Source organism: Anser anser, assembly GCF_964211835.1.
Source record: "Anser anser genome assembly, chromosome: 1".
NCBI classification, from domain to species: domain Eukaryota; kingdom Metazoa; phylum Chordata; class Aves; order Anseriformes; family Anatidae; genus Anser; species Anser anser.
In genome coordinates, this window is record NC_139720.1 from 8167280 (window position 1) to 8194570 (window position 27291).

The 27291-nt window shown below is 41.3% G+C and overlaps 1 protein-coding gene and 1 long non-coding RNA gene across 6 annotated transcripts in view; one reads left to right on the top strand and one right to left on the bottom strand.

The window, feature by feature from the left end:
• The window catches only part of GRM3 (glutamate metabotropic receptor 3), a 106314-nt gene that overhangs the window by 68849 nt on the left and 10174 nt on the right, over positions 1–27291 (bottom strand). The window lies entirely within an intron of this gene.
• LOC310891105 lies at positions 1931–9663 on the top strand. The gene is made up of 3 exons (XR_014577425.1): positions 1931–2158; positions 2734–2848; positions 3733–9663. It is a non-coding gene; the product is annotated as an uncharacterized lncRNA (long non-coding RNA).

Here is a 27291-nt window from a genome sequence, read left to right on the forward strand (position 1 = left end):
TCCTGGGAAAGTTTTCTTGGCAAAAACTCAAGGGCCAGGGCCTCTGTTAGCAATTAAGTGATATGGATGATCACATTCAGGTGGATGCTCTGTCACTCTTTGCTTAAGAGCTATAGTTGCAACCTTAGAGCTCCTCTGACATGAATACAGATGATCAGAACTGTGTGCCATTGGTCCTTCAGATGAGGAGCTGTACGCTAGCATCAATAACTATGTCTAGTCTCATAAATTAAATTTATCTGGGGAAGTTCTGAGGCAATGAGATCAGTAGGCATACAGTGGTGCATCCCCATACAGCTAGCCTCTCTCAGCCACTAAAACAGGGTGCCCACATTGAAAAATACTTGTGGTGAATGGTCTCCACCATTTGCCAAGTCCTGAGCTAAGTCTAGGAATTATTTAGGACAGTGAATATCCCAAGAGAACTCAGTGACTGTTATCAGAACCATGCCATGGACCATTCCAATTTTTCTGTATGGGCAGCCAGCTTATATCATCTAGGTCATTTCACTGGCACTGTTTAGCTTATTAGTAATACAGAAAGACAGTCCTCTGCTGGAGCAATCTTGCCTGCTGTATCGTAGTACTGAATTTGCTTTGCTGATAGCTGCATCAAGATTGTTCTTGGGCATCCTCTCCTGGATGAAAACACTGTCATGCATCTCTTCCTAAGAGGCTTTCAGTGTTAATCTTCCAGGTGCTAGAAAAATTCTTCATGTTTTCCACAAGCTGAAAGCTTCTTAGCTGAAAACAACAGAGGAGACTGGGTACATGAAGCAAAGAAATCGATGAATGCAAATTCTTGGGTATAGACAGAGAGGGTATTTTCTGTAGATGCAAAGGGATGCTGGTGCCATTGCACAAGATATTTTAAGCTTGCGCATAACCTGTGTATAAATATGAAAAAAAATCTAATAGGAATAGGTGCAGAAAAAGGCAAGTACAATAATCAGGAGACTGGTGAGCCTGGTTTAAGGGAGGAGAGTAATGTGGCTTCACTTATTTAGATAAGTAAAAGAAAAGCTGAAGTTTTTGATAGCCCTCTCTACATCTCAGGGGGCTGACTACTCAGGAGGGAGAACAGACTTTAAAGATATTTCTGGTACAAGAACACGTGAGTAGTATCTGGGTCTGATTAAACAGAGATTAGAAATTATGAAGAAGATTCTAAACAGTAAAGGAATGAGGTTTTGGAAAAGCCTTCTGACAGCAGGAATAATAGCCAAGAAAAAAAAAAAAAAGGTCAAAATTGAAGAGGGAGCTAAGGGCCCGATGGCTCTTGACAGAAGGAACTGAACTCAGTGACCAAAGAGGTTCCGTCAAGTCCTATCTCTGATGATCTGATCTCTGATGATCTGAAAAGCATCTCAGGAGACCATGATCTGATCTGCAAAGACAGAGAAGGTGGAAACTGAGTCTCAGTTTCTTCAGGGCTAAATGTGGGATGATGTCCTTGAGCAACAGCCTTTCCTCTTAATAGCAAAAGAGAGCAGGAGTAGCTCCTGCAGAAATACACAAAGCTGGGGAAGAATGGACTGGAAGAGTTATTTATCCTAATCTCTGTTTGCAGTATCTACCATCCTGGGTATGCTACAAATATGAAAAAAATAGAAAGATATCTAGATACTAACTTTAAAATCAGCATATATTAAATTTAAGAGCTTTTATATCCAAATGGCTGCTCCATGCCCTAAATTCTCTGAGCTGTGCTTAATTCTTTTAGCACATGTAAAAACCACCCACCCGCTACTTCAGAGCCATTCTTCTTTATCTAAATGAAATTTCTTTAGTTCCATTCATCTTTACAGCTCATTCAACAGGTCCCTCTGCAGCAGTGAAGGGAAGCATGTTTCAATGTGCTAATCCAGCTCAGAGATGGATTAATTGACTCACAGGCCCCTCTGATCACTAGCCAGATGTCTCTCCCCAGCTGGCAAGGCTTACTAATTTTCTTGTTGTTGTTGTAATTCTGGGTTTCCAGCCAGCGGGGGCCCTTCTCCACTCAATCAAGGGCAACATGCCCTCTGCCGACATTTTGTATTCTTTGGCCTGCTTTCCCTTGGGCAAAGGCATTCAGCTATAAACCTCCTCTCCTGGCTCTTTTTCATCTGGACGGTGGCCCCTGGGCCACCATGGGATGGTGCTGTGCATGCTCAAGGTGGGTGGTGGAGGGTTGTGGTGCCTGGACCATAATTTTCAAGAAATTTCAGGTCTGTGTGTTGAATTTTGGGGAGGGGGAAAAAAAAAAAAGGAAAGAAAAAGACTCACAGGAGGTGGAAGATTTTCTTCACCAGGTTGTGTGTTATGAAATGATACACTCAAACACTCAAGAGTGCTTAGAAGGACTGAGAAAGACTTGATCTGTTAGGAAAGTAAATTGTGAAGCAATATAACATAAGGGATGTTTCAAAGATAGGATGTGTGAGGACTCCACGCTCCACTGCGGATTCTATCACTGGTCCTGATGACTTGAGCAAAGCACTTCAATTGTCTGGCACTTCTACTTCCTTGCATCTAACAGAGATTTAATGATAACATTCTTTTAAAGATATCTGCTAATGAGCAAGACGCTTTGTGAATTAAGCACCACTTGTATCACTGAACATAGAGCCACGTAAGGTCAGTGTGAAGGCTTCTGCAGTGACTTGCAGTGATTTGGCTAAAACCCTGTTGATGCCGACTGTAAGGTGTCAGTTTTGGCCACACTGTAAAACATTGCTTGTTGTTTCCCAGTGTTTTAGGACTTTACTGTGATTACATTGAGTAGAAATTTAATCTACAAGGATTCATCTGGATGGTGCAACCTTTATTTACCTCTGCAGTGACTTCCTCACAGATGTCATGGAGGGTAAGTGGCCACTGAGGGAGCACAGCTGAGAGTAGTGGCAGCCATGGGAATATGTGGAAAGTTGTGCTGTTTAACACTATGACCCTGGAGCCCGGCTATATATGTTATCGAATCAGCCTTATGATTTCTGAATTATAAAGGTGTCAGCCTATTTTATTTTTTATTTTTTATTTTTATTTTATTTATTTATTTATTTTTCTCACTAATGGAGGTAGTTTATCCAAAATATTAAGAGGATGTTAAGGCCCTTGAAAGTATCCAGAGGTGGGCAACAAAGCTGGTACAGGGCAGGAATGCACGTGCTGTGAGGAGAGGCTGAGGGCATTTGGGTTTCTGGTCTGGAGAAGAAAAGACCAAGAGGTGACCTCTCTGCTCTCTACAACTTCCTGAGGAAGGGAAGCAGAGAGGGGGGTGCTGGCCGCTTTCCCTGGTAATTGATGATAGGACACACAGGAACAGCACAAAGCTGTGCCAGGGAGGTTCAGCCTGGACACTGGGAAAAATTTCTTTAATGTGAGGGTGGTCAAAATTTGGAACAGATTTGCTAGTGAGGTGTTTATTGCCTAATCCCTGTCATGTTCAGAAGGCACTTGGACAATGCCCTCAGTGATACACTTTAACTTCTGGTTAGTCCTGAAGAGGTCAGGCAGTTGGACTAGATAATATTTGTAGGTCCCTTCCAAATGAACTATTCTATTTTATGTATGAAACTGGAAAATAAATAATAATAATAATAAACAACAACAAAAACTGGATAATAGGAATCTTTCCTTTCCATTCCTTTCTTCCACCTATAATGATCTGACATTAAAAAAAAAGTTCCCCAGAATACAAAAAAACAAAAACACTTCTCCTTGACTGCACAATTTTTTTTTCCCCATTAGAAAAGAAGCTGCAAAATATTCTTTCATGACAAGATCAAGAAGAACAGAGCTTGAAGAGAGAGAAGTAAGAAGTTCATCTAAGGTGTGAAAGCAGAGTTCAGCTGCGTTTGTTATGGACCAGATTCTTCCTACTCCATCTAAAACCAGGGAGGAGGTCGTTTGTTTAGCATCAGAGCAATTGCTTACAGTTTACAGGGATGTAAATAAGAAGTGTCTCACTCTTGTAATTTAGCCTCTTTGGTCTGTTTTAGCTTAGTTATGTGCCTGGTATAAATCTCACCGCTAATTTCTTTTCACATTAAGCATAGCCCCGAGGAACTTGTTTTACAGGGAACTTAAGGCTTCGACCTTTGATCACCGCAACCCGACTTCTCACAACCCTGAAAACAAGCGTCTGAAAAAATGAAATGCGAACAACGCGCACCATCAATATCAATTACTGCGTTGTTATGTGGTAAATTTCCCCCACAGGGGGTGAGCAATTCACTTGACGCGCTTGGCAAAGGGCTCGATTCTTCTCCCTGCCAGCAGCGAGGCGGTGCTGGCATCTCTCTGTATGTTTCAGTGGAGTAAGGGAGCGCAGCGTCAGACCCAAAGCCTCCGTGAGCGCAGGGAAAAGCGGTCTCTGTCAGGAGAAGCTCTCTGCAGCCTGAACAGCAAGCTGCAATCTTTAAAGGGAAGACTTCAAAGAGAACGGGAGAAAAGAAACAATGTCTAATCTTCATACAAACGTGCTCTGGGAGCTCTGAAACTCAGACGCTTCCGAGATTTAAGAATTAATTATCATTTGCCAGAAGCGAGCTTTATGCACAGGTAACGGGGACGGCAATCTGAGACCTTCAGGTGCAAAATTCATGGAATTATATCGAACTGATTAAAGCCTGATAAATCACCAGATTTCCATTTGGTGTACTTGCACGTTTTTCAAATGTTTGATGTTATCTTCATATTGTTTATGTGGGATATATGACAGCAGCTCCCAAAATTTCATCTTTCAAAGGAGATAATCAGAAATATTTTGGTACAAGAATTGTGACTTGCAGGTTCTCATTAAAACAAGCAGCGTAGCGGGCTGGATCTTTGGTTCCCATAGAGCAACACAGCCCTGTTGACTTCTATTTACTGCAGCAAAAGAGAAGACTCTAAAATATTTGTCAGCTCCACAGCTGTATAAATAGTGAGGAGCACTGTGAACGACCAAAAGCAAAGCAGGGCTATTCTTATTCCTCTTTGCAGAAAGGTGTGTATAAAACATCCCTCAGACCAGCTGAGGTGTCCGGGATATCTCCACACCTCCCAGGCTTTATTGCGTTTGTCCTTTACAACACCCTTTTGACTGAGCATTCCTGTTACATCCATTTTACACCTGAAGTTTGAAGCGTAAAGAGGTAGTATGACCCTTGGTTGCAAGGCAAGCTAGTGGTGAAATAAGGAATTAAACATTTAAGTATCTAGAGGACTCGGTTATGTGATGGAGTTGCTGTGCTCAAGAAAGTGAATGATTTATTGTGAATACCTGGCCAGAAACCTTAGCAGGTTGTGGTGACGTGTGTAGCTGAAATCCTCTGTTTACCACAAGCTGAAGGTGTGAACTCAGCTGGCTTGTGTGGCTCAGCTGCTGCACAGAAACACATTAAACCCCAATAACTTGTTTGCGCATCCCAGCCCTCTCTTCTGTAAAGCACTATCTGCCTCTCGCCTTTAAAACTTCAATGAAAACAGTTGCTGCAGAAGCTTATGACAGCTGTACACTAAAAGGAACCAGTTCCCTGATATAAGCAAGGGTTTTCAGATGTGAACAGCTATATCTGGTTTACAATGAGAAAATTTCTCTTCTCTTATAAAGCCAGTGAGCCAAGTTACCTGTACAGCAGAGAAAAGGGATGAAAGGCAGAGATCAGGTCAAATGCAACCACTTTGAGAGAATGAGTCTCCCAGGCAGGATCGCAATTGCTTCATTTTGTGGTTATAGCAGTATGACTTTCGAGGTTAGATGGAATTTGTCTTGATATTTGCCCGCCAGCAACCAGAAGGCATCATTGACTGTTGTCTCCTGATACATACAAATGCTTTGCACCCAGGTAATTCACAGGTGCATTCACTGTGCACCGCCAGAGTTGCTGCTGCTTGGGAGTCACTGGCCACCACAGAGGCTCAAAATAACACAGGGGCACTGCATTATCCCATATTAGCATCCAGGAGTATGCAAAAGGACAGAGCTTGACCCCGGTGCTGCGTTACAGCAGGGCCATGTGTGTTTGTTTTCCAAAGAAATTTTCTTCTGCAAACATTCAGAAAAATCCCAGGCAGGCTCCTCTTACTGGCTGTTGCAGCTCCCAGGACAACAAAACCAAAGGTAACGGGTGCTGCCTCTCCCCACCGAAATGGGAAATGTTGACATTTCAAGTATTTGTCTAACTGCAGATAGTTGACACAGCTTGTGAGAAATTACCCTGGGAGGAAAGGAGCCCTCCCAAACTCCTCTGCTTCCTTCGTGCTCCTCTCGGCTCCTGCTGGGTGCTCCAAGTGACCCCACCAGGAATGTCCCTGCCCCAGAGTAGGTCCTCCACCTTTCCTCAGGGTTAACGTTGTCCCGCACGCCTTCCAGAGCAGGGGACCAAGGGACATGCAGTGATGGGACCCGTGGGGGCTCAAAAAGGGTTCAGCTCTCCTGGCATCAGTGGGGCCCAGGTGGGATAAAGCAGACAGATGCTGGTACCCAAAGAGGAAACCTGGCTCCGAGTTATTTTTGCCCACTGAGAGATTTTTTGCTGTGTTTGTTGTAAGATTTTGGTGTCACTTATCGCGTGTCTGCTATAATGCATTGCCTGAGGCATAATTGAATTCAAAGGGCATGTCTGTGTTGAAAAGGAGGGTTGCAATTTGTTGGTGCTCAGATTTTTCATTAAAAACCAAGCAGCTTTTTTGACTGGCAGGGACAATAGTTATAGAACAAAAATGATATTAAAAAAGAGAAGGGAAATGCTCTGCCTGCCTTCCTTCCTTCCTTCCTTCTTTCCTTCCTTCCTTCCTTTTTTCTTCCTTCATTTTTTATTTTATTTTTATTTTTTTTAACAGCTACCTACCTGCCATTCCCACACTGCCTTGGAATAAAGCCCAGCATTTAAAAATAGCAGGATTGTAACAGAAACATAAGGCAAAGAAAAGCGCCTTGATGTAGAGAAAGGTGTGGCAGGTGTTAGGTAGGGTTTATATATATATCTGTGTCTCTATGCACACAAAAACTACTTCTTTACAGAGGGGAAATATGCGTGAATGTATTTGCATCATCATCACATGAGAAATTTGCCTTTTCTGTTGAAGTTTCCCTGAAAGCTCAGTTAATTAGTTTTCATAACACCCATGGAGGCAGACATTAGTATCATCCTTATCTGCAGATGAGGAGATAGCAAAGAGCACAGAGGGAAGGGACCACAGAGAGATTAAGGGATTTCTATAACAGCAAATTCAGCGTAGAGCTGGGAATTCATTCTAGCAGGCAAAACCCTAACCCCATTAAAAGCAATGGGAGTCTTGCTTAAGAGATGCCTGTATTTGGCAATTTTGCCTGCTTTGTTCAAACCAATCTGTTCTGCTCACAGTTATGTGTGTCCTGACGGTGCTTTCTGATGAAAACTGCACCTCTGACTGTCCAAAGCTCCTGAAGAAACCCCAGCTGTGTCCCTCAGTCTCAGGGCTTCAAAGCAGGGTCTGAAGCTTTCTTTGAGGGACTCTGTACCGTACATTTACATAGCTTGAAAAATAGTCTGGAGTTATAAGTGAAGTAATTTAAAATCTCTCTAAACGGAGTACTATATTCTTCCAGGCCAGCAGGGTCACAGGAACTGAAATTTTACATCCCAAATTGCTATATTTCACAGCACAGTACTATCAAAAAATGGCCGGGGGGGCTGAGCTTAACAGATGAGCTAGATTTCAAATAGATTGGGCAAAACCATCTCATTAAGAAAAAAAAAAAAAAAAAAAGGAAAGGAAAGGAAAAAACCCTCTTCATTTTAATAATGGCATCCTTGTCTTCTTGTTTATACTCTCATTCCAGGGCAACATTTCCATGTTATTAGGGTGTTTTCAGCTCTAATTTTTAAGCTCACTTCATTAATGTTGGTAGAACACTTTGAAGTCAAAAATCTAAGTGCTAAGTGGTATCACTGACACACTTTCCAGGCAATGCTTTTGCCTTCCCAGAGGTCATGTGAAGCAAACATGTCACACCTGCAAATGTGCACAAATTGCTGCTGGCAGCAGAGGGCCAGATTTCCCTTGAAACTTGCAGCAGCTGTGTGCAGGCTGCAAATGCCTAGAAGAGGATTCCTCCTGGTGGCAGAGAGCTGGCCTGCTGAGCAGGGCCCACCACCTAGGCACCGAGTCCCAGGCCCTGCTGCGATGAGCCTGGCAGTGAAGCAGCTGTAGGACACAACTTTGCCTGGTATTTCTTGTCTGCAGGATAGAAGTCTCTAAAGATCACCCACTGGCTTGCTGTTTGGTTTCAAGTCTCCAAAGTTTCTTATTTCCCAATGAATGTTGTGGTCTGAGAGCTGCTGTGAGGAGCACAACACATGCTGGCTTGTGTGGGGTGGGCAGCTGGTGGAGCTGCTGGAGTGTCTTTGAACATGGGAACTGCTTCATGGGGTTGTCCGCTGCTGCTCTGCAGTGTTGCTGAGCATCAGGCTTTGCTGCTTACTTGCCTCCAGCCTGCAGGATTGCGGGGCAGGTCACCGAGGCCTTATCCATGGAGGATGGTGTCTACAGGCCAAAGGCCTGTTTGGGAAGTCTGTGACATCCAGGCTAATCTTGAAAACCTGTTGCTGCATCTGTGTCCCTGCCACTTGTGTCCCTTCCCCATCATCCCCAGGGCTCGCGAACACGGGAAGGAACCTGCCTATAGGCCTCAGGGCACAATTTGGACATGCACACGTCTGCCTGAGGAGAGCTGTCAATGCACTGTATGGCAGGCTTCCTGCTAAACCACAGTAACACAGATGCCCCGCTCTCCCCCAGATGTGATTTATTACCTTGTCATATTTCAAAAGCTAAAGCAGGTTGAGCTCGATCAGTGTTTAGATGGAGAAGTCTCCAAGGAAAACACAGGAGTTAGAGGAAATGTTCCCTGAGTCAGAGCTGGGGCAATAATCCAGTGTGGTGTTAAAGATGTTGCTTTTGGACTGATTGTAAAATCAATGTATTGGCCACTGGTGGTCTGTGGGGAGGGAACGTAATGCCTAACGTGACTGGACGATAGCTGCCAGGCATTTCTTTGCTACAAGGGTCAGCCCTACAGCAAGTGTAAATTGGACGAATGGGAGATGATGAATCTGGCTGATTGCTTTCTCCACTGCCTTGTTAAAGGGACTTGGAGGCTTGGTTGTTTTTCTTCGTCCTCTCCCTTTGTATTTTACATAATTCCTTAAATTGTACAAAAACATATGAAATACAAGAACAGGGAAACATTTAGTGGTACAAATTTGTTTTTAAAAAAGCTCCCAGCTTCTGGAAATTCATAGTTTAAGGATTACCATAAGGCTGTTTCTGCTTAACATTGTGGATTATGTGGACTTTATTTTTCCCTCATCATTCACACAGAGGTATCTGAAAGCTCAGGCTGTTCAGCACTGTTTGCAAGGTTGGATTTATTATCTACCAGGTTCTTATACAGGGCAAGTGCTCTGTGTCTGACCCTCAAAAGACAGCCAGCCACATCTGTTCCCAGTAGCTGTGTAGATGTTGTGGTTAAGATCCTGGATTCTGCTCGCTGGAGCCCTGTGACACTGCATTTTTCCCCAGTGAAGTGCACATGCTGATTATTTGTTATGTAGTCTGTCTGAAACAGTTCCAGTCAAGGAACATAGATGTTTCCCTTCTGCTCCACAAGATACACACATGTATCCCTTTTTTATTCCAAAAAAAAAATAATAAATAAATTGAAAGAACACTGATGTGAATTTAAAGAGATAAGAAAATAAACAACTTCATCCATGCACCAATCTTGTCCCCTGGTTTCTAAATAAATAGCTTTCCTTTATCTATCCTTCATTTGTAGCACATTTTCTGATGGGACCATGGAATTCAGATTCAAGTGCTCTGTTTTCATCTTCTGTTTTTGTGTCCCTGGTTTAAAAACCTGAAATTTGAAGTAGGAAGGGTGATACGTAATCCCATAGTAAGATCAACAATGCATTTGGAGCATCTCTACCAACTTTGTTATTTGAGGTGGCCATTTCAAGAACGAACCGATTGCACACCTTTGAGGACGGCAGGGTGTTTAAGAACCACTGCTGCAAATGCTCTGTGACTGTACTAATTAACTGTGCCTCTCAGCTGGGAAAGCAAGGCCAAGATAAGCACATTACAAACCATTGTTGAGAATACAAGTGCTTTGAAGAGAGCATTGAAAGGAATTTTCGTTAGAATACAAGAAAGTATGTAATGTGAGATTTCTTGAAGGGGAAGATTATGATTTACTTGGGCATCTCTATACAGGCTTAGAAGCTGTATGTGGGAATATTTCAAATTATTTAGGAACACAGACATTTGCAGGCAGGACTGCACCCAAGTCCAATATTGACCAGCAATTTGTCTCAGAGAGAGGCCAACACAAGATACTACAGAGGATGTTACAAGAGAATTTGTGGAGGCTGTTGTGTTTTCACAAGTGGGGGAAATATCTTCCTAATTTCTGGTTATTGTTGTTGCTGCTATTATGTGTAGATTTAATTTCTATCATTAGGACAAAAAAATGAACAAAGTAGTACCTAGTTCAGGCTCTAGATATCCTTGTCCAAAGCACAAAATGCTTCTTCCTAATCATACACTGAATGACCAGAACCAAGCCAAAAAATCTGAATTCCACCCATGCTGTTAGTTATTCCAGTCGAAAATAGATTCCCACAGTCTGCTTCAGCTCACTGATGTAAAAATTACCACCTTTTTTCTGGCCATACAGCAGTCAAGCCACACGGGAGTCTGCCTGGTGGTTTTAAATGAGGTGCAGGCCTTTCTCTGTCTGTCATGCCAGCACATCAACACCAAAGCTCCCAGCAAGTTGTTTCTCCTCTCTGTGCTGCTGTGCTGCCTCTACAGAGCAGAGACACTGACACTTGCCTGCTTTGAAAAGCAATCTGATTGATAGCCGTGGCTAAAAAAATCAACCATAGAACATAGCAGAAGAGATTGTTTTGTAGGATTATCAGCTGCACCACTGAAATTGCATGAAACCACCCACAAATCTCTTCCTTAGACAGAGTAAAACACAGTCACCGCTATGCAAAACTTCTCCTTATGTTCCTCCTGCAGAATTAAACTGAGCCTTTTCGTTATTATTATTACACAAAAAAGACCTGCCCCCCCCCCCAAAAAAAAAAAAAACAAACAAACAAAAAAAAAAACAAAAGAAAAACTAAAAAACCCACAGCCACCTAAAATTTACTGTGGTCAAATCCCTGCTGAGCTGCAGTGGAGGCAGGGCATTTGCACTAGAAATTACTATGGCTGGCATGTCTGCCTTGGTTTTGAGGATAGTGTTTTCATGTTCTTTTCCTTTCTTCACCAGCTTTCTTCTCTTTTGTCTGCCTGCCTCTTTCCCATTTCTTTCACGGTCGCTATTTTTGCTCTGAGCAAAGAACTGAGTTGTGCTCTCACCCTCTCAAGGGCTCTGTGTACGCCTGAGGTCAGGCTAGCAAACCTGGAGCCAAACTTTGGATCCTTCCCTTGCCCTTTTTATACCCTTCTGCCCCATCACAGTTTTCTATCTCCCCCTTCCCAGGCATTCCCCACTGCATCTTGCCGTGCTCCCAGAGCAGTACCCAGCAGCTAGCACATCTGGCTGGAGCTAGCTCGGGTACTGTTGGTGGCTCCGATGCAGAGCTCCTCATGGACACTGCGTCAGTCATTCCTCTCCCCTCTGAAGTATTTCATCCATTTCAACCACATGATTTTCAGGGAAAGGTACAGTCTGTCACTCTGTGTCATTACCCACTGTAGCACAACACGGGTCCCCTGTGGCTCAAGGCACCATATGCTTCTTTGATATACACAGTCGTTCTGATGTGCCCTCACATTTCTCTGAATTTGCTTTGTTCTTCTGTCCCTCTTCTTCCTCTACCTATTGTTCTTTTAATGCTGTCTTCCACTGTGGTCCTTCTTCCCTTTCCCCACGCTCTCCTTGCCCTCCTCCAGGGCCGTGCTGCCAAGCCTTTGGCAGCTGTCCGGGGGCAGGGCTGGGGCTGGGGGCCAGAAAGGCGCTGCCAAGAGGGTTTCAGGCCACTTTGGCCCCTCTCCCTTTGGATGGAGCGGGGTTTTCTATGCCTGATCCTAAGTGGGCAGGGAGATAAACAGAAAGAAGAGGCAGAGCTTTCTAAGGAGCTTGACAGAGGTGACGTGTTTTGTAGAAAAGGCTGCATGAGCAACAGGGAACAAACCTTGCTGGAAGGAGTATTTAACATCTGGCTTGCACAGTCTCATTCCTTGGAGGTCTACAGTTATTTTGTCACTTTTTCTGGCTTGCATTTTCATATCTGCCCTAATATGTGTATTTATTTGTTTATACCTTTCTGCATTTCTGTTCAACCCTTATTCCTACCATTCCCATCAGCATGGTCTATAGGCTGCTTCAGTTCAACCAGTGTTCCTAAAATCCCTTGATTGGGGTGCTCCAATGAGGCAACAATTAATTCCTGTATCTGTAATTTGTTTATCTTCTTCTATAGAGTCTTAGAACAAGCCTCGGGAGAGAGATATAAATGATGAATGCAGGTTAATAACACGGGAGTCTGAGGAAAATTGCATTACGATGGCACAGCAATAATGGGTATAAAAACAACTGAAGCATGTGGTGAAGCCCCTGCTATATCATAATATTTTCCCTGGTAATATACATCGTAGTTTGTGCTAAAAATCTGAAACTTAGAAGCGCTAAAAGATCTCCAAACTGCTACTGAGAAGAAAGATGGTTAGGCAAATTATTCCCAGTTGTTACAACAGGTGAAAAATATAAGCAAAATGGGTGAACGTAATTCCATTTAGTTTTAATCATGCAAAGAACTGTAACCTAATGACCTATGCCACCTGGGCTCCCTCTCTCATCAGTGCAGAGAGGCAGGGACCTTAGGGGAAAGAGATTCACCCCCCTCCCAGCAGAAGTATTTAAAATTAGGATAGCTGAGGACTCTGCCTCTCCCCTAACTGGAGAAGTCTAATTTCACGCAGGTAAGATATCTAACCCTTCCAACAGCTACACTTTGGAGCTTCCTCCTTCTCTGAGACATTTTTTAAAAATTGACCTAAGATCACCATGGCATGACTAGGATTATTGCAGTTATTTGTGGTTTCTGGTATGATGACATGCAGATGAGACCATTTTTATTTGTTTAATGGAGGCAGCTGATAGATTTTGCTAGATGCACTATAAAATTTCTGACAGATATGAGATGTTGGAAGCAGGCTGACACAGTTATACGAGCTGCTCAAAATGCTCAGGATGCTCAAAAACCTATATATCATATTTGTAAACATTGTGTGTACCTGCATGAGCCTAAGGGGAAGTTAGCCATGTGAGCTAATATCACACAGGGGCTTGAGAATAGCTGACACAAATCTTCTGGCAGGCAAACAAATGGGAGAAGTCTTGTCCTCTCATGATCAGTTTATCATTCTGCTTTAATATGTCAAAAAGAACTGAAAAGAAGTGAAGTGGTAAGTGGTCATGCCAATATGAAGAGGGAGATCTGCTTCACTTTGTCCGACAAGCCAACAGAATAAGAGCTGGACATCATCTTTGGAATATAAACTGGACAAGTGCGTAGGGCATCGCATCCAGCAGTCACAAACCAGAACACCATATGTGTCAGGTGTTGTGGAGATGTAGGGTTTATTATCATCGTGGGATACGTTTCTACGAACGTATTTTAGCACAGATAGTGTTGATGTTGTATTTGGGAAAGACAGCATAAAGATGAATTGGGTAAATTCTGGGGTGAGAGGTGCTTTCCTAGGAAGTCAAAAGTGCAACCCCCCCGCTTCAATGAACTTACATGAAATAATGAAAAAGAAAGCACTGTAAAAACACTTAATTGAAGTAAAATTCTTAATCCATATCACTGTTTGCTCTTCCAAAGCCTTAGTCAGAAATCTGTCTGAAACTTTGCTTGGAAGACTGCTTTTCTTTCTGCTTGCTTGCTTGCTTGATAATTCTCAACAACACTAAGATTACAATTTTCAAACAGTGGTCTCTGAATCCACCTAGGTATGAGAACCGATTTCCTAAGATTCATGCTTTTCTGCTTTTATGAGAAAAGCAACCCTAAAGTCAACAGACTTACAGCAGAATCTGCATCCACAGTGGTCAATAGGAACGGTTTAGTGAAGAGAAAAAAGAGTGACAATGACTGGTGTAAAAGTAACATTTCTTAGCACAAGAGAAAAAGGATCAAGATTCCCATGGCCTTTTTTTGATTTAAATGGAAACACCCTGGTTGATGGAGGACCACCTACACTTACGTCAAGAAAGATTGAAAGGCAAAGAAGCTCGATGACAACAGGCTGACACTGTCATTGCCCAAAGAAAGTAGCACAGAAAGTGTTGAACTGAAGTCAGACTTGCTAAATTGATCACTGGGAATTGGAGATTTAGACTGTGGCCTAAATCTCTAACCTGGTGCATGAGTCATGGCTCTTCGCTCTGGGAAGTGGGAGACCTGAAATCCTATCATTAGCCTTGATGACAGGGAAAAGAAGCTGGGGGCTGGTGAGGGACAGGTAAAGAGGGGAAAGTGCTGATTGTCTTTTTTTTTTTATTTATTGCAACAATAAATAGAGCAGGAGCCTTTGCAAATTGCTAGCCGGCTGTTTTTAGATTACCACGGCACCTATTTTAGCGTAATGTAAATTTGGGGATATTTTATTACACAACAGGATGACTGGCCCATTGAAGGAGTTCTGTTAGATTTGCTACAGCAATGTCAGATACGACATCGCCAGCCAAGGATTAAAAATATGAGCACATTAAAGGTATTGAGAATTCTGATTGATCCAGTGCTCTATGCAGATAATCCTGCAAAGTGCATTTTCTTTTACCTGACTTGAGTTTGCTCAGTGGAATAACAGTCTGTGAGCTAAAAATAGCCTGTCAACAGCAAACAACAGCCAGCTTTCTGCAAGGCATTGTCTGTACTTCTCACTCGCTCTGCACATTGAACTGCTGTTCGTTTCTGTGGCAGGTCTGTGCAAGGAATTTGTGTAAAATATCCAATGGAGAGTTAACAGGTGGATAGGAGATCAAAGGTTGTCTGCTCTGCTTAATATCTGTGGCATTTCTCAACTCACACAACTGATCCAAACCAAGCCAAATCATCCAGGAAAAAAAAAAACAAAACAAGAAAAACATTGATCGGTCAGATGAAACCTATGATCTGTGGGAACAATTAGGCAAAATCCATATCTTTGAGTAAATCATGGATGGGGGCATTGGAACCACAGAGCTCAGATGTATGGTACAAGCCAAAGATAAAGCTTTACAAAATGACAGTCTTTGACATCATCTTAATAATGTTTAGCTGCTTGTTCATCTGTATATTGTGGAAAATATGACCTTAACTCTTTCAATTCATTACACTTGCCTCTTTTTAAAAATATCAGTAAAATCCTTAATGTTCTCCCAGACTTGATTTGGTTGAGTATGACATATTTGTGAAAGAGAGATGTCCAGTATCATGAAATGTCTAGCCTAATATTTACACACTATTTTAAACACAACTTGATATTAGAAATGAATAATTTTTAGACATGAGTTCTGTACCTGTAGTCATCCACTGACAGTCAGGATTTATTCTGAAACTATGTTAACTTTAGACTGGAGCAGTTTAGGAACTGTTTGGACCTAGTAATATATGAATCATGAAGAGAGTTGTTTCACTGTTCTGTAAGTATTTTTGATGGATTTAAGCAGTAAATATGCAGCCTGATGAGACATTAAAATTTTATGTACGGAACCAGCTCCTTTGGTCTATATAGATACATCTGTGACCACAAGACAGTTAGCACTGGTGGATTTGAGAATTCAAAGGATACAAAAGGATAAGTTGGTCTGCTTTCCTGCTGTTTGTGGTGCTGTAACTCAAAAATTATTCAGTGAATATCAGCAGAGATCCCTCAACTTTATGCTGGAGAGACATTTTCAGTTGTAAAGATGTTAACAAAAATGAACACTCCGAAACACAGCAGGAATCTGCTAATACTAAACTCCAATTTTGGTAATGCAGTTGCAGAGAAGGAAAATTAAATTATCAAACCGACCAGTGCAACAGCATCATCCATGAAAGTTGGTACTGGGAACCACTACTACTGAGGCAGGGCTATGTGCAGTCCCAGTGCAGGTCCAGTGGCTGTCTGTAATGTAAATTGTTGTCTGCCCTCTTAATATAGATGTTGATTGAAAGGTGTGTGTGTATGTATTACAGTCCCTTGATACAAGTACAGAACATAGGTTAAAGTAGTTAAAAGGGGGAAAAGTCAGCCACAAACTTGAACCCTAAAATACAACTATAACCCAGTCCACGAGGACTGAAAGATTGCACATCCTCTTCATGTTCAGCAGGGAATTCACTTGCGATTGTTGCTAATACCTGGTTATGCTACCAGGTATTCTACCAGGTATTATGCTAGTCAGAAGGACCATTTTGAACTAATAAGAGGTAGAATTTGAATATGTAAAAAATGAACCATATTAACCCAAACCTAAGGAAGTGATTCTATTTTTGACTGTGGTGAAGACACATTTAGCAGATGATATATGTTATAATGCCCCGGGCCTGATCCTGCTGATAACTTTGTCATTGTGGGTTTAAAGTTAGCTGGCTTAGTTAGAGGAGAAAATCAAGTGGGTGGTGAAACCTCTGCAAGATTATGGTACATGGGAATCTCCACAAAGCCTTGGCAGTCCCCAGAAAGACTTCTGCTAGCTCTAGATGAGCCAACCTTAGAATGAGAGACACTGAGAAGTGCAGCAGAGGAGGAATAATAAAAGGTAGCTTTGAGAAGAAGAAAGGGGCACACGGGGGAAATCATGAGAATCTACTCCTGGGGTCTGTAAGACTCAGATTCACGCTGTTTTATGCAGAAGGGGCAATGTATAGCCTTTTATCAGAGAGCTTCAAATGCATGACAGTTTCTAACAGAGAAGACAGCAAAGGCTAAAGAAAGAAAAGAAAGAACTCAACCCACCAGTCACTGAATTTAAACTAAACTAAACTCTGGTGAACCCTGTCAGGGAATCTGTGTTCAAAAATGAAAACAAGAGTCCTGAGGTCTCAGGATCTCCTGACTCAAGGAGGAAGAACAGGTATTTATGATACTGCAAACGCCTCTATATGAAAACCTTGAGTCTCACAGAAGTCATTTTCTGACAACATCACTTGGAGGGAAGTGTATTTGCTTTAATTTGTGCAGTGTAACCTCCTCCACACTCAAATCACAGAAGCTCTGAGCCTAATTCAGCTTTATGAACAGGAAGCAATGTTTTAGTTTAAGAATGTTAAGTTTTTGGCTTAGTAAATCACTAGTTCAGTCCTTATTATAACTAAGATGAAAGTTATCACATATGCGTGGTATGTAAACTGAGAAGAGCTTTCACATTTACATACTTTAATATTGGACCAGAGTGTTGACAGCGTGAGGTTATTGGAAGAATAATTTAGTATTTTCAGAAAATTTTGAAATGATAATCTTTCAAATTAACAAGATGAAGACGAACAGTGTGCCTAGGCTTGAATACTTGCCAGGTTTTCTAATATTTTTTTTCCTCACTTCAACACAGTTTTAATTTGTCATTCCTGAAGATTATGAATATGTAATTCAGAGACCTACTGATTTTAAAGGCGTACAGGCCATAATGACCTTACAGCTTGATTGCTTGCATAAGTCAAGCAAAAAGACTTATCTGGATTAATTCCCACTCCAAATCTAACAGTTTATCACTAAGAATTTACGAACCGTTGGACTAAGTTAAAGCAAACGTCCATGAAGCCCATGTCTGATAGTATTCAGACTCTGACAGAGGTCATCAGTGTACACTTAGGGAAGCACAGGTGTAACAATGGACATATAGAGTGATCCTTTTAGTAACATCCTTTTCATGATGTTTTAAGAAACATACCATATCTATTTAGAAGTTTCAGATGGTAGAAAATCCCCATGACCTTATGTTTTGGGTTTATGTGGCAAGTTTTGGTAATGGGGGGCTGCAGGGGTGACCTCGGTGAGAAGAATCCAGCAGCTGCCCCATGTCAGACCAGAGCCAGCTCCAGACAAGCTCCAAAAGGGACCTGCAGCTGGCCAGAACTGAGCCAGGGAACAACACTGGCTGTGCCTTTCGGAAAAAAAGATTTAAGAAAGTGAAAAAAATTGCTGCACAACAGCAGCTGTGAGAGAGGAGTGAGAACCAGCCCTGCAGCCCCCAAGGTCAGTGCAGAGGGAGGGCAGGAGGTGCTCCAGGGACACAGCAGCAGTTCCCCTGCGGCCTGTGGAGAGGCCCCCGGTGGAGCAGGCTGTCCCCCTGCAGCCCATGGGTCCCACACGGAGCAGATCTCCACGCTGCAGCCCGTGGAGGAGCCCCCGGTGGAGCAGGTGGATGTGGCCTGGAGGAGGCTGCAGCCCATGGAGAGCCCCTGCAGGAGCAGGCCCCGGGCCGGAGCTGCAGCCCGTGGAGAGGAGCCCACGCAGGAGCAGGGGTCTGGGGAGAGCTGCCGCCCGTGGGGGACCCGTGCTGGAGCAGTTTGCTCATGGGGGATGGACCCTGTGGTACAGAGCCGTGTGGGAGCAGTTCTTGAAGAGCTGCTGCCTGTGGGCAGCCCCCGCAGGCTCAGTTTGGGCAGGACGGCATCCCGTGGGAGGGACCCCACGGGGAGCAGGGGCAGAGTGACCATGAAGGGAGCATCAGTGACGAAGCATCAGGGACTGATCACAGCCCCCATTCCCCTGTGCCACTTGGAGGGAGGACACAGAAGAGGGTGGATGGGGGTAGGTGTTTTTAGTTTGCTTTTAGTTTCTCAGTGCTCTAATCTGTTAGTAGTAGGCAATAAATTAATTAAATTAATTTAATCTACCTATACTGAGTCTGTTTTACCTATGACAATAATTGTTGAGTGATCTCCCTGTCTTTATCTCAACTTGTGAGCCCCCCCCGCTTTTTTTTTTTTTTTTTCATCGTATTTTCACCCCCTTTCCTTTTTAGGAGGGGGAGTGAGAGACCAGTTGTGGAGTACAGCTGTCCAGCTGGGCCAAACCACCACACCTTAATTAATCTGATGCTTACACATGTGGTAAAAGTTCAGTCTCAGTGGAAAGGCAAACTCTGAATTCTGGGAGAGATAATTCCTTTTGCAGGATAAACATCGCCAAATACTAAAAACAATTTCTTAGGGTATCAGACACACTTTGCCTTCCTCCTACGGAGGATCTTGCATTGCAGAGAGATTTGCCTTTTGAAAGAGATGCAGAGCTGTCTTCTGTGGAAATAAATGAGGGAGGACAAACTAGCAAAGACCAGAGAAAAAACAGCAGCACCAAGTTTTCCTCTCTCGCTGATGTGGCGATTTGTACAAGGTCAGTTACAGAGCAGGCTCTGACCAAAGTTTCAGTCATGCAAGAAACATGGATAAAACTGAGGCTGGTCTGCAAGAATCCTGCAACAGACATTTAGGTGGGATTCTTTTAGTCACACAGCCACGTTATATGTACCTATATCTGATCTGCTTATTCAAATGTCCCTTTACAGTCAGTTTATAGACAAAAAAAGATAAATTTTTTTTTTTTTCCTCACAAAGTTGAAAACCTGATGAAAGAGGAGGCAGTGGAAAGAGACTGCTTCTTCTTCCAGATATCTGAGTAGAACTAAGGCAATTCTGGTCTTTATGTGGTTTGTGAAGCAAATGAAATATTACCTTCATTGTTGGTATTAATCATAAGCATAAGGATTAAAAATAAATACATGTATCTGTTTTGAAGTGGAAAGGACCACTTGACTTCTTAGAAAAACTTTTAATGTGATGTAGGTCTGAAGTATCTGAGACGAAATGCAACTATTTGTTTAACTGTTAGGAATTCATAGGAACACTGAATGACGTGAAGTTCAGACCTAAAGGCAAAATAATTAGCATAGTTGTGCAATCAGCTGAGCCTTTACAGTCACTCTCCACACACTTGCCTGGGCTGGAGTCATACATGACCCCAAGGGCTCAGGGCACAAGGTTCCCAGCACTACAGACAGCGGGAAGCTTGTGGGCAAGAACAAGGAGACAACTGCCTATGTGCCAGGCACAGATCCAGATCATATTGTACTCTCTACAGGCCTAAATATCCCCCAGCACAGTGTAGTTTTACTCCAGAGGAATGTATCTGAGCTGAGAAAATAAGCCTGTTTTGTAGTTTCAGGTATTCTTTTCTGGATGTCACTCTGAAAGTTGACATGGGTGCTAGGAACTAGAGAGGACCAGCTCCTGAAGATGGTGGAGACTGAAAAGAACTGGGTAAGCAATCTGTCCATAGACTGGAAGCTACTACAAAATTTGTGATAGGCAAGTGCTTTGAAAACATCTGAAGGATGTCAGTAAGCTGTGTGCTTAGATTCTGCAATGAAATAAGAGGATTAAACAGAGGAAGAGTTTCAGGCCCTAAAGCATTGCTGGCCCTATCAACCAGCAATGGTACCATAGCTGTGGAAAAATCTGCACATATCCATGTCCATCAAGCAGGCAAAGGTCATTCCCTTCCTCTCAGCAGGAAGAAAATGACACAGATACCAAATGGAGGCCGAACATGGGCCAGAAAAGTACTGTAGAGCTCTTAAGGAAAAGATGCCCACCAGTCTGAGGTTTAGCTGAAGCTGCCTCCAAGTATTACAGGATCACAGAATGGTTGAGGTTGGAAGGGACCTCTGGAGGTCATCTGGTCCAACCCCAGCTCAAGCATGGCCACCTAGAAGAGGTTATTCGAGGACCAAGGCCAAGCCTTAGTGAAGAACGATGAACAAGGAGGATGAAGTGTTACCAGTAACTGTATACTCAAGAAAGGATGTGAGCTGATTGCTTTTCTTTTCAATAATCAATTTAGGAAGCACAGTGACTGTTAAATCATCTGAGTCAATCTGAGGGATTTAACTACATTTCTTCTTCTTATATTGATCATAGCAGAAAAGTCCATTCATAGAGAAAAGATTATCAGAGAAAAATAGATGTTTCTGTCATTCTCAAGACCTTTTTTATCACCCCCTTTTCACCAGCAATAGCTTTTTACTACCTTTCAATTTTCTTTTCAAGTACTATTATTTCTTTCAACAAACATTGAGTCCTTTACTCTAATAAAATCTAAATATTTTCCTTAATGAGCATAAGAGAAAACAATGAATCATGCTAATCATTAGTTGGAACCATCACGCATCTAGAATTCAGTACCATCTAAAAAGCACTTAGCACACAGGCTAAAGTTCATCATCTCATGAAGGAGCACACAAGATTATTTGGTTCTACAGCCACCAAATTCTTTTCTCTCTTTCAGAAAGGACTAAGCTACCTATGATTGTGCCAATAAACAAACAAAGAAAGAAAAAACAGAGAATCAAGTGCTTTCTTTTGGAACGCTTATTCTTATAACACACTGCACTAATTGCACAAGTGGTCTAAAATGTGTCTTGGTCTCCGATTTTTATTTCTTATACTAAAAGACATAACAGAATATCCCTGCAATTGGTGAGAAAAAAACAAGCAAACAAAAAACAAACAAAAACAAAAAAAAAACCACACCACACTTAGGACTCTGTTTTTGCATAAGCATTATTTTGAGTCTTTTCAGGATCCAGTGACAATGAGTGTTTCATGGCTTAGTGGCTGATTCAGCTGACTGGAAATTCAAAATGAGAAGTTGTCCAGTTTCAGAAAACTGCCTGAAACTCTCAGTTTTCCAGATAATATCATCAGTTTCAGTTTCATCGCATATGTGACCAGAAGAGATTGTAACAAAGCTGCATCAAGTTCAGGAGGTGAGAAATTAATAGGGATGAAAGGAGAACTTTGACTGCAGTCATTAACTAAGAAGCAATTAACTTTAACTGTAAAAATAAATGTTATGGGTAGATGTTATGGAAAACTTTCTGATCATAAACATAACGTGACACTAGGACATTTTGCCTGGACAAGTTGTAGAGTCTTCTCCACCAGAAATTTTCCAGAAAATATTCATCAATCTTCTGCCAGAAATAATACACTACTCTACTTTGGTGCAGGAGATAGATGGAATGATTTTCTGTTGTCTCTTCCAACCTTATTTCTGTTGCACAACCCCCATATTTCCCATATTTACAAGCTGTCTCTATCCTTGGATCTATAATAGTGCAGTTATATTGATTTACACCACTTGTGGGATTGGGATAACATGTTGGTGACTCATGTTCTCACGCTATCAACTCCTCAGCAGCTTCCCACTGGTGATGACCAAGGTCAAGAGTCAGAGTGCAGTATCCAGTCCCAATTAAACAGGCTTGTGAGCATGTATGAAGGTAACACTTTATTGTAATGCAAGGATTTTGCTGCTAATTCCTCCCTACTGCTTGTGTAAGCGTATGGAAAGCAAGTAGGCTGACATTTGAAAACTTGAAACTGCAGATCTTATTGATCTCTTGAAGCTATTAAATGATTGAAATGCAGTACACCTGACAAATTGAACAGCATTGCCAGTTGGTGTAACGTGGAGCAGCTGCATTGACTTTGTTGCTAATTTATCACAGTCTAGGATTTGACCCGCTGAATCCTGAATTAAATTTTTATATGTTCGTGAACTATTTATACTGCATAACAAATCATTTTTTTTTTGATTGTTCACCTGATTTAGGATGAATAAAAAGAATATCTCATGAATATCTCAGTATTCTCCAGGGTCAATGCAGAGGGGACTTAACTAATGAAAGATACAGTAGACTTTGAATAGAAGAAAAATTCCAGGGTAGGAAAGAAAGAGTGTAATTTAGGCTAAATATCTTTTCTATCAATGATATGAATAATGCATATTTTACAAACTGACGACAAAACATAATGTCTTTTCAGAAGAAGACATATAATTCTATATCTCTCTATAAGAAAGATTTTTTAATTTTGAAAAATCTCCTCTTTCTGATTTCCTTTGCATTTTGTATGAACCATAAAACCTCCAAGGAGTTATTTGAATTTCAGTACTGTCTCATACTTTTATTAAAATATACTCTAACCCTGCTTCAATAATTAACATGAAGATAGGGCCCTTATTTCTAACAACTAAAATCTCTCAGTAATTTCAGGATTTCCTTAAGTATACTTTTGATTAAATAATTACTGGGTAGCAGTATTAACAATTTATTCATGATAGAGAACGTATCAAAATTCCTTACTTATGTTTTTGCAGTTCATGCATTTGCCAGTATGTTTTATGAGTATTTATTACAAGATGCTGCCTTGAGTTAATAATATAAAATACCTACTAGTTTCATAATCATCACTGCAGTGCAGAAAGCATTAGAGTTACAGTAGTTCTGCATTGACGACGTCAATAGATTTACTGCATTCATTTCCTTATGCAAATATTGCAATAACATGCATTACTTTAGGATCTTATATAGTGTATTGCCTACACATGAGAGTATCAAACCTTATGCAAGCTAGACTTTAAAGTTGAGAGTGCAGGTTGCGTTGTTCCTTTATTTCTTGTTTGTCTGTTCTCCTAATATTAGAGTTCATTTAATGTTGGATTTTGTAGACACGTACACTTCTGCACAGTTCTTATAGTAAGACTTAGGGATAGCTAATGGCCTTTACATAACAAACTAGATTGTCATCTATACTGAAGATAATGCAGAATGCTGCTGCTTCTAGAGGAGAGCAGGGGCTGAATAAACACTCATAATGAGTTTGTGTGCAAATTAAGCAGACCAGGCATGTGTTGTATGCATACATGCATGCTCTGCCTCTTCATGACAGAGCTTGCTTCTCTCCAGCAGAACAGCCTTGCTTGCTTGCTTGCTTGTTAGGGAGATAGATGTTTGCCATATGGATTGTTCTTGTGTAAGATCCTGGAGCAGGAATCCTGGATGATGTTCAGGTCACCTATAGAAGAAGGATCTTTCTGATCTTTCTTTTCTACTACCCAAACAGGGACCAACTTTACTTAAATCTTATCTAACTCATGTCTTGGTTAACTTGTTTTTAAGCACCTTTGGAGATAGGAACTCCCTAGACATCCCATCAATTTATTCTGTTACTTCACTCTCCTTACCATTAAAAGCTTTTCCTGAGGCCTAGTCTTCTGTGTGACAACAGCAGCCTGTGACTTACAGATGATAAGTCCATTTTTCCACACCTCTAACTCTTTTTCTTGCCATTCTCTGGACTCTGTCTCTGTTCTTTATATTTCTTCTTGACACAAAATGCTCAAGAATGGGCACCATATTCCAAATGTATCCCTAATATTCATGAGTAAAGAATAATGTTTACATTCCAAATCTTTCAGACAATATTCCTGTTTATTCATACCAGTAGGAAAATTGTCTTTTCCACAACAATATGATATGGTATAGAGTCATGCTCTGCATCTGATATGCTTTATATCTATTTCTACTGAACTGGTACCTGACCTGTTGTTCATCTTCCCCTATTTGTGGTATTACCTACGTGAGTAATTTTAGGATGAGTCTACCTTTCTTCAGAATTTATTTTGTGAATTTGACTCTGGCAATCCTGAAGTGTAGCTGATCTGAAAACAAAACACACCAACATTCTTTTCTTGAACTTGGAAGACATGATAATCAAGTTAGGTACCAATAGTTCCACGTATCTGGCAAATGGCCAATTACACATCAAAATAATGTAAAAATAATACAAAATAGTAACCAGCTCTCAGCAATGAATTTTAGAACAATTCTTTTGGGTCAGGGGCAATCAGGAGCACTTTCATAGGACAATACATAGAACTATGCATAATTTTGCAGAAGGATTTTAATTAAACATTGAGAGTAGATGGAATCAATACAGATGGAGAATGCATTCACGTTAATCTTATTGAAAGAGTTTAAATTTTATTTTAGGAAAAGATCAGTACAGAGAGTTCCAGTCACATCTTGAATTCCTTCTGCTACTGCTGTCATGGAAGTTTTGCTTGAGAAAGGACTATAGGATTCAAGACCTGCATTTCAAGCAAATTCCTTTGTTAATAAGTAAATGTAGGTGAATTAATACATGCAAAAGAATTTTGGCAGGGATAATAATGGAAACAAATAGAAAAAAAATATTAAATGGATTAACACATTTAATCGGTCTTAGGTTGTCTAATGAACAATTAGCCTAGTATTTAATCCTCCTCGATCCATTTATTTTTGCAGCTTTTACTCTCTAAAGATAAACATGGATGATTTCAAATGTGCTTTTGTTTTTGAAACTACTGGTATTAGTATTACACTGTAATCATTGGCATGGAAACCACATTATAAATGGGAATGGACAAAAATGGGACATGCTAGAGCACCTTTTACTTGGAGCTTTAAAAATGTGCTGCAAAAAAAACTTGCAGAACTCCAAAATAGGATGAGATGGCTACTATTGATTAAATATGAATGACTTTTCACACGGAAGCTATTTCGTAAGGCCTCAGGAACACGCTTGACCATCAATCAATGGCATTACGATGCGAGGTTCTGCTGACCATGATCAGACAGTGAATCTTAGGTTCTTCATTAAAATGATCTAAGTTCAAAAGACAACATATCAAACAAATCTTCAGGATTGCTAAACTCTGAAGTATTTTCAGTGGAGGGAAGGAGCATCAAGTTGCATCGTACTGGTTGTCTGAATGTACCTCTCTGTGTCTTTGTATCCCAGACTGTACTAAGTTCTCTCTTACAAGGACAGCAACTTTCCCCTTCGCTCAGTGCACCCATGCAGTGTTTATTTAGCATGCCAAGCATGGCTAGATTAGACAGAGGGTGGAGGAAAAGGACTACTCTTGTGCATAAATGTGGCTTCACTCTGATACAGTCACACCAGTTAGACATTCAGAGCAGCTGCTTACCTGTTCAATGGGAACTCAAGGTTTGGAAACTAACAGCCAGGAACTAATGAGATGGAGTGAATGTGTTTTAATTTACTAAGGTATATTAAAACATCATGTTTATTGGTTTGAAGGCTAGAGGGGACATTTTTGTTGTAATGTTAAGTTGCTCCATGAATTGCTACAGATACTTGAGTGAATGCTTATTTTTTTTAACGCCCTTTTTCTTCCTTTTTTTTTTCCCCTCTCTGAGTTTGTTGTTGTTGTTATTATTTCTAATTTTTATTTATTTTTATTTTTATTTTTTGGTGGTAGTAATAGCTACTCTCATATACGTGAACCTAACAGCTGCAAAGGGTTCTCTAAGGAGCCTTTGGGGCAAATACCTGTGGGAGTTCCATCTGTGATGTTTTTTGTGTCCTGACTGTTTTGGGATATGTTCTAGGTTGGCCAGGGTAAAGTTTGAGTCTTAAAAACGGAAAAGAAATTAAACAAAAGAGGCAGAAAGTGTGCCTAGGGGGCATGAGGTTCTGGATTCTTGCCTAATGCCACACTCATCAGGCTTAATGTAGATGATCTCTGTGTGGGTTTGCCAGGAGCAAAGTCGAACTTCTCATGCGAGACTTTGTGATGCATTGCTCCATAGTCATGATCCTGAAAGCATGAGCATCTTCTGCCTTTTCATGGGTCTACAGTTGGAATACCCAAACAAACACTGATCCCATATTTGTATCCATTATTCAGCTCAGCATTCATTGGTATTTCTGATGCTTGGAGCTGGCTTGGCGGCTTCTCTGGTACAAATGTCTGCAAAGACATCCCTGTATAATCATTAAACCTCTCCTTGGGTTTCTGCAGTACAAAGTCCCTGATGACCATGAAACCTGGAGGTTTCAGGCTCCCGAGGATCTAGTCTCTGACTTGTGGACAATCAGCTCATAGATGCAGATAGTGATCATGATTGTCACTTCATGCTAAGCATGCTAAACACCATTAGTGCTAGACAATGCAGTAGTTAAGCATCCCTCTGCTTAGTAATGATTGCACCAAAAGAAGCCATCGCCCATATAGATACCTATGGCAAAGATAAAGGACCAGGTGGTTCAAACTGTCTAAGTTTTCTTCTGAAATGTAAATGTAGTTGTGAGGGCTGGAAATTGCTTGGTTGGAGTTACATGTGCCTGTCAACTAGAGATGACCAGAAGCAGTCAAGAAAAAATGTAGCAAATTGGAAGATGACAGAACAAAAATATCACTATAACCTGAGAGATTTGGAGAGCTCTTTGGACTAAACGTGGGCTGGAGTAAGGCTTGGAGCACAGAACAAAGAAATGGCACAGAGGATTTCTTTGAGGAAGGTTCTGTCTGTGACAAGTAAAGTCAAGTCATTCATCAGATATACTCATCTTTTGGGTATGGATCCAAATGGGCAACTGGAAAAGGTCCAAAGAAAAACAAGAATAACAAGATTCTTAAAAAAAGTACAAA